This window comes from Pleurodeles waltl, chromosome 8 (genome assembly GCF_031143425.1).
Source record: "Pleurodeles waltl isolate 20211129_DDA chromosome 8, aPleWal1.hap1.20221129, whole genome shotgun sequence".
Lineage (NCBI taxonomy): Eukaryota > Metazoa > Chordata > Amphibia > Caudata > Salamandridae > Pleurodeles > Pleurodeles waltl.
The window spans coordinates 653,742,719-653,756,703 of NC_090447.1; the positions used below are offsets into that span (position 1 = coordinate 653,742,719).

Here is a 13,985-nt window from a genome sequence, read left to right on the forward strand (position 1 = left end):
CCTTACCATACTGAGGAGAATAACTGATGAAGGGACTAACCACACACAATCATGGTGTTTTGGACAGAATGATGCACCATCTATAGCAATTCTAGTCAACTAATGGTGGCTGAGATATGTAGGCACCATGCAATACTAAAACATGAAATTATGCTGCAAAATGTAAGCAAACATAAACAAATAACACTGCATCAATCACCCTTTCTGAGTATACTTCCATGAAGGAAAGTCATGCAGAATTAGCCCACACATGATGTAGGTCAGCAATGAAGGCAACAAGACAAGAGTGTTAACAACACCTCATCTACAATGATCTCCCTGAACATCACACTGCAGTCCGACCTATGAAATTACCCACAATAACAAGTCTGGAAGCACACTTTGTGAAGTAGAATACATACTCACCAACACAAAACCTTGGTGATCAATGCAAACTACCAATGGTGGGTCTCCCAAATGGTGGATACTTACCAAGTGATCACAGGGGTAGCTGGCATGTTAAACCTCCATTTTCTGGGGATGGCTAGCATAGGACACTAATGTCATACAAAAACATTCACCTACACTGATGTCAAGGCCATGATAAAGTAGCACCTAACGCATCATGTAAAGGGTTAACTATATATTTATTACTATTTATTCACACAAGAGGCAACTAAGGGAAAAGTAATACCTACACTAATCTAACCTGACTACTACTAACCCACAACTGTCCCTAACTAACCTAAGCTAAACTTACTCTACACATATAACGAAACGATCTAAACATCAACCCCCCACCCACCATTATGAGACAGGACACATGCAGGACAACACTTACTAACCTACACACATACTATACTATCCTAAACAATCATATATTTTTTTGTAATTTTTTTTTTTTTTTTAAGAAACAGGAATCCCAACATTGACACCCACCCAAAAAATAAAGATAGAAAGAATAAGGACCCCCCCACCCTCTTCCCTAACACTAACTAAGCTAATTACCTATACTAACCTAATACTAATCCCCAAAACCCAACTATCAGTGCAAAATAGGAAAGAGGAGAGAGGGGTAAAAGTAAAACAAGGCAAATGTCCTAGAGGTTGGCCCTCTGTAGGGTCCGCCTGATGGAGCGAACCCTTTTTTTTATATACGCCACATCCTGGCTCAGCTTGTCCACCTTATTAAACACCTTGTCCAATTTACGGCTCAATGCCAGGAATGCGGCTGGGTCCACAGGAGGGGCTGATGCTGTCTGTGTGCCGGCCGAGGTGGACCTTGTGCCAGCAGTTGAATGCCCACTGGACTGTCCTGGTTGTTGAACATGGCTGGGTCCAGGTCTGGATGAGGAGCCAGGGTCAACTGTGCCCGACGTTGCTGGGGCCACTTGGGGAGACCTGGTGGATGTGGTGTTGGTGGCTGTTGTGGGCAATGTAGGCCCACCCTGTGGTGAGGCCCACCATGCCCCGGAGGCCCGATCTGATTGATATTTTCGGGCCATCCTCCGGTACCCTGACTGCACCTGCAGGATGTGCCTGTATCGCATGGCACGCCTCTCAAATTGGTGTCTATCTGCGGCACTCATGTTTGCAGCTGTGAAGAGAAATGGCAAATATTTACCTTTGGAATTGCATTGGGTGGAGTAGCACAATGGGTTATTTGTACATTACTTGTAATGTATTTGTTGCAGCAATTGTCACAACATAGTTTACTTAAAGTCTCAGAGGAAGTACATGTGAAGCCTGCATACATAAGGGCATCTCACACCTAGCATATCCATGTCTCTACATGATGGATGACATCAGCCTAAACTACTCATCCAAATAATGCCTAATGCATCTGACATTATGGCTGAACCTCTTCCGCATACTGACTTCACTACATATGTCACTCTATGTGATAACTATCACAACCCTCACTCAATGCCATTTGTAATTTGTGGTTTGCTAATATTGAACCCATGGGCCATAACCGAATGTGTACACTAGGGGCCAGATGTAGGAAGACGGAAAATTGCGACTTTCAATTTGCTATGCAGAACGGTGTCTCCGGCACCGTCTGCGAGTCGCTATGGGGTCGCAAAGACCCACCTCATTAATATCAATGAGGTGGGTCCCAATTTGCGCCCCCTTAGCGACTATGGGCACTCACGGGGATGGAGGCCTGCTGGGAACAGCAGACCTCCATGTCCGTGACTGCTTTTAAATAAAGCAGGTGTTTTTTTCCCCACGTGTAGCCCGTTTTCCTTAAAGGAAAACGAGCTGCACTTAGAAAAATAAACCAAAACCTTTATTTTCGGATTGTTTCAGGGCAGGTAGTGGTCCCTTGGACCACTGCCTGCTCTGCCAAAATATTTTTGGGTCCACTCACAAAGGAGAAGGGGTCCTATGGGGACCCCTTCCAGTTTGCGAGTGGGTTACCATCCACTTCAAGTGGATGGTAACTGCCACTCCCTTTGCGACCACGTACTCGGTCGCAAATGGAATTGCATACCACTGCGAGTCGCAATTAGGAAGGGAACACCCCTTCCTATTTGCGAGTCGGAAATGCATTACTGCATAGCAAACAGACGTTTGCCACTCGCAAAGGGCGATATTTGCCGTTTGCAACTTGAAAACTGTTTCTACATCTGGCCCTAGGTTCCAAACAAATTTGCAAAAGGTCACAAGTACGTGTAAAATACTGGTTGCTACAGTCCTAGGTACCCTATCCCCAATCACATGGCAGTCTTTGACGGTGGGGTGGGAAGAACAACCAACAATCCCAGGTTCAATGCACACCCAGGAGTGTATAGAAAGGTCAACAAGTATGTGCCTTCCCACACAACACCAATGAAGGGCTAGCAACACGTTGGAGTCAGCCAAACATTGTCATATCCAAGGTCCACACATGTCAAAATGCTCTGTACGTGAAAAAATGATGACGCCCATGCTGTATGCGTGGAAATGTGAAGCAACATGGACAATATGGTGGACATGTCATGTACCTTATTAATTTATTAATTTTCATATCATATTTTTTGACTCTGCATTCTGTGCACTCCTGTACGTGAAAAAATTATGACGCCCATGCTTTATGCGTGGAAATGTGAAGCAACATGGACAATATGGTGGACATGTCATGTACCTTATTAATTTATAAATTTTCAGATCATATTTTTTGACTCTGCTTTCTGTGCACTCCTGTACGTGAAAAAGCTATGACGCCCATGCTGTATGCGTGGAAATTTGACGCAACATGGACAATATGGTGGACATGTACCTTATTAATTTAGTAATTTTCATATCATATTTTTTGACTCTGCATTCTGTGCACTCCTGTACGTGAAAAAATTATGACGCCCATGCTGTATGCGTGGAATTTTGACGCATTTTTTAATTATGTCTTCATTTTTTTAAGTTGGGGAAGGAAATTTGTCATGGCCAAACGGTGCTATGTGATACACATTTGTGGTTAGCTATGACACATGTCCCTTATTGGATGTATAGAAGGCATTCACACTGTAATATTTATGATACCTTAAAAAAATTTATTAACCATAGTTGTACACATATTTTGGGTAATTGCTGATGGCTATTTTGAAATGATGGATAGGATACCATGATGTATTCCTTCTCAAAAATGTGTCCACAATTATCATGGTAATGCATTTATCTATAGTCCAAACAGGGAGTGCAATAGTCACTTACAGTTTTTATGGGGCTAACCATGTCCTATTATGCTTTTGTGTATCTGATTTGTGTTTGACTTTTGACATGTAGGCCACACATGCGCCTTATGCATGTGTTTAGTTCACAAGTACATGATTCTTGTATATTTGGGGGGCGGTAGGGGTGGACTTAGGCCCCCAGCACCCTAGGGCTTGCCCATCCAGATTTGTTAATGTATCCATGGCTTTTATTTATTCTGTTATGCAAAACCTGCAGCAGCAGGCTAATGTAAGGCCATAGGGTATGAATCACTGTTAGCCATTCATTCATCTCATTTGCCCATTTGACGTTTGCACTATTGATGATTTGGAGCAATCTGACATACCATTTTGCAATGACTATGTTTGCAAAATCTCAGCGTTCCTCATGTGCTGATGACAAATAGATTGTTGATGTATGTGGCCCTTTATGCATTACCTTGTTTAGTGGCATGTTACATTCTTCCTGCTAGGTTCAAACTGGGACACTACTGTGATGGGCAGCTTGCAAATATTTGGTTGATTGGATGACATATGTTTATATGTGTGTGCAAATGTGGATCCACTATCACCTGTCTGGGTGTATGTTGTCACTGTAACTTCAAGGTCTCCTCATGAGTTAGTGGCAGCTAATGTTGTTCCAATTGGGTAATGTTCATATCAAAAACTTGAGAGAAGCCATTGAGGACATGGTCACGTACACATGGATGGTCCCACCCTGTCACTGAACACGTGTGATGAGACTTTCAAATGATCTACATTTTTGGGCTGAGTGAGAGACTGTCTCAGGTGTCTGGATCAGGCATGTGTAATTGCCACATTTGTACTCCTGTTGGCCTCTGTGGATGGTAATGTATCATGTAACATCCTACCCTCTGTGCATACATTTGGGATGTTTTTTTTTTGTGTCATGATTGTTATATCATTATTGCTCAATGAGACGACATTCTTCTTCAGCAATTTCGAACTAAAGGTGGGCAGAAATGAATAGGCCAAAGCATGATGTGGTGTTTGTTATCTGTGTTTATTTACAATTGTGCAATAAGTGTTGATATAAGAAAATATGAAAAAAAATTATTTACAAGCTGTTGGTGCCTACGCACTCCTGCTGCCGTGTTTGGTTGTTCCCCCTCCTGTTGCAGGCCAGCATCCTCCTCTTCGTCATCTTCAGGCATGTCTCGGTTAGGTTCAAGGAGGGGAATGTTCCTTTTTACACAAATGTTGTGGAATATGGCACAAGTGAGTATGATCTTACAGACCATCTCTGGGGAATAGAGTAGGCTACCGCCAGTGATGTCAAGGCAGCGGGACCTTGACTTTAGGATCCCAAAGGTCCGCTCAACAATGCTGCGTGTCCTCTTATGGGCGTCGTTGTATGCCCGCTCTGCAGCAGTAGTGGGGTTCCCAAATGGTGTCATTAACCAAGGCTGGATGTCATACCCCTGATCAGCTGAAATAGAAACACAGAATGGGATCAATTAGATGTAGAAAGCACTCTTGTACAGACCTGATTGCAGTAGTTGTCTTGTGTTGTCTGTGACTCTTTTGTGTACTAATGTGACAACCTATACTTAGGGTAAAAGTTTTGCATTGAGTTTTTTCCTTGGCTGAGCAAGTGTTTGTTAGCTAGCCGTTTGTCAGCAGTCTGTATTTTTATTTTCATAACAGTGTGCCCTCCCTTGACTTGTGACTTGTGATACAGGTGTCCGTGTGTCTTCACTGGGGGTGAGATGATAGTTCCATGCAGAGTTAACACATGAAAGTGTAGTTAAGACGTTCATATGAAAGTACCCTGGACATCCCATACCTTAAGACTTATGCAATGTATTAATGTACAGGTTATTGTGACACTTCCAATTTGCAAGGTGACATTTAGGCAACCACACTCATTAATGTCTTCACATTAAGCTGTGGAGTACATTCCAATGTGCGACAGGTTCAATGGTGACTTCAGAAACATGGCTAGTGATGTCAGGACCTCAGTGTGTTCCTGGCTAGGTGTTGCTATTGTGGTGTATGTGTTGTGTGTCCTAGAGGGTTGCTGTGCAGTGTGTATATAAGTTGGATTTTTGTACTTACCAACAAGTAGTCCATTGCCATAACGTCCATCCTGGAAGTGTTGGTTGATGGTAGAGTGACGGAAGATGAATGCGTCATGTACACTCCCAGGATATTTTGCCACAATGTTGCTGATCAATCCTTGGTGATCGACTATGGCCTGCACATTGATTGAATGTGTGTGCTTCCTGTTGCGGTAGAGGTGTTCTGTTGCAGCAGGTGGCACAAGGCGTACGTGTGTGCAGTCGATTGCACCAAGGATGTGTGGGAAGCCACTGATGGCGTAGAACCCCTGTTTTGTTTCCTGCTGCTTCTGCAGTGTGTTAGGGAAGCAGATGTGGAGGGGTGTCAGGCAAATGATGGCATTCAGTACTTTTGGCAGGAATGCGGAGAATGATGGTTGTGATATTCCACCAACCAGGGCACCAGTTGTCTGAAACGAGCCACTTGCCAGCAGGTGAAGCACGGCAAGCAGCTTTGTTTCTGTTGGGATGGTGTGGGGTGTCACCAAAGTGGGGGCCAACTGCTGTTCAATATTTCTCAGCAGCTGCTGAATGGCCTGCCAGTTCAACCGGTACCTCTGGATGATGTTGTGTTCCCTGAGGCCATGCAGGGTTGTTCTTGGGTGGAATATCCTCTCCTGCCTTCTGCGCTGCCTTTGGGGTCCCTGCTGTTGTTGTAGCTGCTGTTGTTGCTGCAGGGCTCTGCGTCGACGTGCACGCTGAATGAAAATCACCTCCATGTCTCCCTGTTGCTGCTCTGCTGCTCTGTTGTTTGTTCTGTGTGTTCTGATTAAATACAGGTGTGTTTGCCCCATTTTAACGCCTGCCCCGGACCCAGGCGTTAAATTTTGACGCAAATCGGGCTTTGCGTCATTTTTTTGCGCGCCTCCCGGCCGAGAGTCATTTTTGCCGGAAGCATAAATACGGCGCACGGCTGTGTGCGTCGTTTTTTGGACGGGAACGCCTACCCTGCATATCATTAACGCAGGGCGGGTTGCCGCATCCAGAAAATGGCGCACATTGCAGATTTTTCCCTTGCGCGGACTCGGGCGTCAGGGTTTAAATATGGGGCAACGTTTGCGCTGATTGTGCGTCAAAATTTTTGACGCACATTCGGCGCAAACGGAGTATAAATATGCCCCTTACTCCCTTCAAAAGACAGCATATTAGTGGATGCTCTCCATTCGGTTTATCATTGACACTAGCATGTTCGGAAGAAATTGCTGACCTATACATATTAACAGTTCTATATGTTCTGTCTTGAGAGGCTAAGGAAGCCAAAAAATTGACGAACAAAATTACATCTGCTGAAAAGGGATTGGCACCCCTGTCCATACGCCTATTATGTCACACTCCCCAGGCTGACTTGTAAGCCTTGGTTGTTCCAGGTGCCCAGGCTTGACGTATGAAGCTTGCAACTTCCTGGGAAATTCCTGGGGTTCTCCAGGAAGACCTGAAACCATCCATGCTACCAGCCATAGTGATTGGCTGATGATTAGATTGTGAGGCGCACCTAGAGGGTTCAGAAGAAGGGAAGGAAATTGTGGGAGAAGGACTGGAAAGTCTACTGAGAATTCCAGAGCTGATGGGAACCAAGGTTCACCCTGCCAAAATGGGGTGATTAGCAAAATCTTCGTAGCTTGGTGTCTGATCTGAGCTAAAACTCTGGATATCATAATGAAAGGAGGAAATGCATAATTCATCTGGTTGGACCAATCTTGTAGGTATGCGTTGGTAGCTAAAGCTTGTGAGTCCGGTCTCCAACTGTAAAAGCGAGGGAGTTGGGTGTTCAATTGGGAGGCAAAAAGGTCGACAGAGAAGGGACCTAATCTGGAAGAAAGATTTTTGAAGACAGAAGGATGAAGATGCCAGTTGCTGGAGTCCTGAAGAAACCTGGAGCACCAGTCTGCTATCGTGTTCATGTTTCCCGGTAGGTATTCTGCTTGAAGGGAAATCTGATTCTGGAGGCAGAATTCCCAAAGGCACTTTTCTAATTCGGCTAATGGTTTGGATCTTGTGTCTCCTAAATGATTTATATACTGAACCACTGATAGATTGTCCATTTGGAGGAGTATAGTACAACCTACCTTGCCTTTGGCAAATGTTCGGATCGCAAAGGAACCTGCAAGAATCTCCTAACAGTTTATGTGCAACAATAACTCCTCTTTTGACCCCTCCAGTCGAGAACTGACCATATCTTGCACCCCAACCAGTCCGACTTGCATCAGATTCTAATACAAGATCTGGTGCGGTAGAGAAAATTGCTCTCCCGTTCCAGGCGTCCAGATAATCCAGCCACCACTGGAGTTCAGCGCATGATTCTTGATCTAGGAAAACAAGGTCTTTGTAACCGCAACCATTGCGAAGATGATGGATTTTTAGACGATGAAGAGCTTGATAATGGAGAGGACCTGGAAAGTTAGCCTGAATGGAAGAGGCTAGAAGACCTGTTATGAGCGCTAAACCCTTGAGCGTAAGCACTGACTTGTTCAAAACAGAGAATCTCTTTCCTTATATGAAAATAATTCTGTGCCGGAAGCTGGAGAATGGATTTGTCTGAATCTATAAGGAATCCCAGAAATTTCATCTGATGAGAAGGGTTGAGATCCGACTTTTCTTTGTTGATGAGAAACCCCAGACTCTGCAAGAGGGATATAAAACTTGTTAACTGTTCTGTCAGGACGGCCCTTGCAAGATTAGGAAATTGTCCAGATAAGCCAGAAGTCTGACTCCCTGAGCTCTTATATGTGTTACAACTGGCTACAGAACCTTGGTAAAGCACCATGGAGCTGAAGAGAGGCTGAAGGGAAGGCTTTTGAAACAGAAGAACTGGCCCTTCCATTGAAATTGACGGAACTTTCTGAAAGACTGGTGGATTGGAATAGAAAGATACGCATCTTGGAGGTCTAAACGAACCATCCAATCTTTCTCCAACAACGAGTCCCTGAGATGTAGGATAGTTTCCATCTTGAAATGGTGATATACCACAAAATTGTTGAATAATTTTAAATTTATCACCAGATGATGCTGACTGCCACCAACATACCGCTGCTGCAGCGGTTTACCTCTACCCAGATTATGACACACACAAAGCAAGCCATCACTATACAGACACACACATAAGTCCGCCAGCCCAAAGGTCAGTGATAAAATGGCGGTACCAAAACCCACACTTTTACGCCAATAGAACTACGCCCACAGCATTATGACCCACGAATCACTGCGGCAGACATTCAAAGACGGTAAAATACACATACTCAAACAAAACTACGCCACATTGGACAATTCAAACTACACACATCTGACACACATATACACACCACACCCACACACCCACACCACTATAAAACACACACCCACAATACCCACAACCCTTTATGACTAACAAAAATTGCCATTAGCGAGAGATACAGCAAGAGCACCCACACAACCAGAGAAACAGAACACCATCATCCATACACCATCCACGCACCTCACAGCACACAGCCCAACACATCACCCCACACACCCTCACATACACCACACACACTACACCATGGCACCACAAAGGCACCCCAGGTTCTCAGAGGAGGAGCTAAGGGTCATGGTGGAGGAAATCATGCGGGTAGAGCCACAGCTATTCCGATCACAGGTGCAGCAAACATCCATTGCTTGGAAGATGGAGCTATGGCAGGAGGATCGTGGACAGGGTCAACGCTGTGGGACAGCACCCCAGAACAAGGGATGACATCAGGAGGAGGTGGAACAACCTACGGGGGAAGGTGCATTTCGTGGTAGCAAGACACCAGATAGCAGTACAGAGCACTGGCGGTGGACTCCCACCTCCTCCCCCACACAACTAACAACATGGAAGGAGCAAGTCTTGGCAAAACTGCATCCTGAGGGCCTGTCAGGAGTAGCAGGAGGACTGGACTCTGGTAAGTCAACTCTTTACTACTGTCACCCCTCCTTACCTGCATGCCATCACATACCCCCACCTCTACCCTACCCCCATCACTCGAACACCTCACACACACCCCGCCATCACAACCCACCCATCCCAATACCAAGCCCAGCATGCAACACCAATGCATGGACACCCATCACAGAATTGCATGGACACCCATCACCAAAGCATGCACACTTGAGACAATCACCTAGCCAACCAAATCACCAGACACAGAAGCCTAAGCTGCCAGGGCAAACACAATCTAACAGGGCAACACACCCATGCACAATATGTCACACGCAGAAACTATAACACTGCATTTACATCCCCACAGGTCCCCCACACAACATCACCCTGAGAGGAGGTGCCAGCAACATCCAGTCCCCCCACAGAAGACGCCCACAGTGATGTCAGCAGCCCTGCATGCCTCGATCAGGATGACCAACATGGCCCATCAGGGACCTCAGTACAGTCTGTCACCCAGCCACAGTCCCATACCACCACAGAGCCTCCCCCCAGGAAACACCACCAAAGTACCCACCCAGTGGGCCCATCACTCTGTCCCCAGGACACGTCAATCAGCAGTGTGACCACCACTACAGGGACCCCTGGACACCCCACAAATGCAGGACGATCAGGGACCTTGGGTCAGTGGAAGTGGGCATACGGTTCAGGGGACAGAGGCACAGGACAACAGGGAAGCTGGGAGGACTGCTGCGACAGGGGGAGGACAGGCCGAGGGAACCGCCTCTCCACAAGGCACTCACCAACATCCTGGGAGCATACCACCATTCCCAGGAGATGATGGGCCAGATACTGGCCAAGTTGCAGGAGACCCAGCGGCTGCAGGAGGGACAGTACCTGGGGATCAGGGAGGACTTGAAGGACATCCACACCACCCTGGTCACCATTGCAGGGGTACTGGCAGACATGGCCAACATCATTAGGGAGGCAGTGGCACACCTCCGCCGACGCTAGTGGACAGGAGGCCCCGCCACAGGAACAACAGGCCACCAGCACCCCACCCCCTGCAGAAGGAGAAACACCCCACAAACAGTCCCTGTGATCCAGGCAGAAGCCAGAGACTATTGCCAAGACCCACACCAGGAAATAAGACTCTCCTGAATGTCACCCTTGTGTCCCACCCTGTCCACCTTGAACTGCCATTGCTCCCTTTCCTGTGCCCCCTTGGAAAATGCACCTGTGATCCACATAGACAGGACTGTATCCTGGACTTTCCTCCACCATCACCCCAGCCTTGTACATCCCCCTCTACATATTAGCACATAAATAAACACCCTTTGAAAAAATACAAGTATAGAGTATTTCAAATGATTTAAGTATGTATTTGTTAAACAAGGTTTAAACATTGCAATTCAACTGTACAGTAATGTATACATAGGTATGACCAGTAGTTTTCTGCAGTCAATACACAAGGAGCCAGAGTGGGGCACAGATATATGTAAATAGACATGTCAAAGGGTACAGTAAGTGGACATAGTAGTGGGAATATCAGCCTGCCAGTGAAAAATTACAAATCAAAATTGCAATGGAAGGTGAAGTTACAGTGTCTTACCTGTGTGTCACTGGAAGTACAGTTGAATGATTGATGTTCTATTGTCCACATCCTCATCCTCTGTTCCATCTTCGTCATTGTCCACAGGCTGTCCACAGGCTCCCCGCTGCCACATGCCCATCTCCAGCCTCATCCTCCTGCAGAAAAGGCACCTGGCGACGTAAGGCAAGGCTGTGCAACATGCAACATGCCACGATGATCTGGCACACCTTCTTGGGTGAGTAGCACAGGGAACCACCTGTTAGATGTAGGCACCGAAACCTGGCCTTCAGGAGGCCAAAGGTTTGCTCTATAATTCTTCTTGTTCGCCCCTGTGCCTCATTGTAACGTTCCTCTGCCCTTGTCCTGGGATTCCTCACAGGGGTCAGTAGCCATGAGAGGCTGGGGTAACCAGAGTCACCTGCAAATACTGAGGGATAACATTTAGCAAGACACTAACCCTTAGGGCCAACCCCATACCAATACACCGACATATAGTAGGTGGGGACATGGGCTCACCTATTAGCCACACACTGTGCCTCTGGAGTTCAGCCATCACATATGGGATGCTGCTATTCCGAAAGGATGAAGGCATCATGCACAGAACCAGGATACTTTGCATTGACATTGGAGATGTACTGGTCCACCAGGCACACTATCTGCACATTCATAGAGTAAAAGCTCTTTCGATTTCTGAACACCTGTTCATTTCTCTGGGGGCGAGGGGGTACAAATGCAATATGTATCTATTGCTCCATAGAAGTCAGCTTTCACTGTGGCCAAATCCTCCAGCTGGGGGAAAACAATGTAGCTGCACATGTGTTTCATCAGGGCAGACAACACTCTTGTCAGCACTATTGAGAACATTGGCTTGAGACATTCCTGCTGCCAAGCCCACTGTCACTTGGAAGGAGCCAGTTGCCAGGAAATGGAGCACTGATAGGACTTGCACAAGAGGGGGGATCCCAGTGGGGTGACGGATAGCAGAGATCAGGTCTGGCTCCAATTGGGCACACAGCTCTTGCATTGTGGCCCTGTCAAGCCTGTAGGTGAGGATAATGAGCCTGTCCTCCATTGTTGCCATGTCCACCAGGGGCCTGTACAAGAGGGGATGTCTCCACCTCCCATTCATCCGCTGAGGTTGTAATCTAGGGGTAAAACGATGAGCATCTGGTCAATAGTCAACATTTCCTAAATGTACAGTGCAATGTAAGTTGTGACAGAAACAGTATGTTGTTCTATAGGGCAAAATGGTACCTATGTGTGCTGTGACGCAGTTAGGTGCCATGGCCTGCCCCCCCCCCGAAATGGCGCCCACCTGACCTGTTGGAAGGGACATGTAGAAACGAGGCAATGCCGCTGACGGTGTGTTCTGTTGTGGGAGACGGTCGACTACCGCCGGGCAACTCCTCATTGGTTATCATTGGGCCCTATGGGTTACAGTAGCCAATGGTGATGGACCTCGGCAGTGACAGTACGCACCGCCGCGGATGTGACCGCCATTTCCTATCTGTTCTCTCACTTGCTACCTGACTTTCAACAGGAGAGGACATAGATGCATGTGCTGCTGTGACCTGTGTCTGGAAATGACCATGGCTTGAGTCACTGGTGAAAGGGCCCCTGCCTTCACCGCTGCAGAGTTGGAGAGACTGGTGGATGGGGGTCCTACCCCAGTACCGAATGCTGCATGGGCCTCCAGACCAAGAGGTGAGTACATTGTGAGCACGATGCGTGGGGCATAAATGCATGGAGTGCTGTATGTGAGGGCTTTGTGTAAGGCGGGGTGGTTGAGGGGTCCTGGGCAGCATGCTGCATGTATGGCGGGCAATGTATGTGCGTAAGGGGATGGAGGGATATGGTGGGCCATTAGTGTTACAGGCCGGACGGTATGACTGATACCCTTTTTCTATGTGTATTTCCTCTGTAGGTCAGCGCCCATCAGAAAAAGGGTATATGGCATGCCATCGCCAAGGATGTGCAGACCCTGGTGGTCTATGGCAGGCGGAGTACCCACTGTCGGACACGGTGGGAGGACCTGAGACACTGGGCAAGGAAGACGGCGGAGGTCTAGCTGGGGATGGCCTCCCAACGAGGAAGGGGTGCCCGTCGAACCCTAACCCCCCTGATGTTCCGCATACTGGCGGTGGCCCATCCAGAGCTGGATGGGCGCGTGGGGGCATCACAGCAGCCACAAGGGCGTGAGTACAGTTTCCCAATATACTACTTGCGCGTGATGGGGTTGACATTGCAGGGTAGGTTCCATGTGGGGCATGGGCCGATGAACTCCACCTCCAACCAAGCTAGTGGGCATCCACTACTGGGCAGGGGTCTGTGGGTATGCTGTAATTGTGGTTAGGTATTCCTGTCCATAGGCTGGTGACGAGCATTGTGACTGGTAGTGCTTTGCCTAGTGCGTAGGGCTGTTCCCTGTGTGTGAGTGTGTTGTGTATGCCAACGGTGGTGTTGTTGCTGCCACTGACCAAGTGTTTCCTTTGTCTCTTCCCCCCCTTTTTTGTATCATCCTGTCCTTATGTGCATTAGCATCATCTGGCGGATGAACAAAGCCACCGGTGACTGAGGAAGCTGCGTCCCACATGGCCCCTGAGGCCGAATCCACCGACAGTGAGGGCACCAGTGGGACGGAGGGCAGGGGGAGCACCATGGCAGAGACAGGAGAGGATAGTTCTGAAAGTAATAACTCCTCCGATGGAAGCTCCCTAGTGGTAGTGGACAGCTCTGTGACTACCCCAACTACAGGTACAGCCGCCACC

The 13,985-nt window shown here is 47.4% G+C and overlaps 1 long non-coding RNA gene across 1 annotated transcript in view; it reads right to left on the minus strand.

The window, feature by feature from the left end:
- Positions 1–1,040: 1,040 nt before the first annotated feature.
- LOC138249143 (uncharacterized) overlaps positions 1,041–13,985 on the minus strand; it is a 129,483-nt gene continuing 116,538 nt past the window's right edge. The window contains exon 6 of the long non-coding RNA XR_011194746.1: positions 1,041–1,576. This is a non-coding gene — a long non-coding RNA (uncharacterized lncRNA). The remainder of the gene's footprint in view (positions 1,577–13,985) is intronic.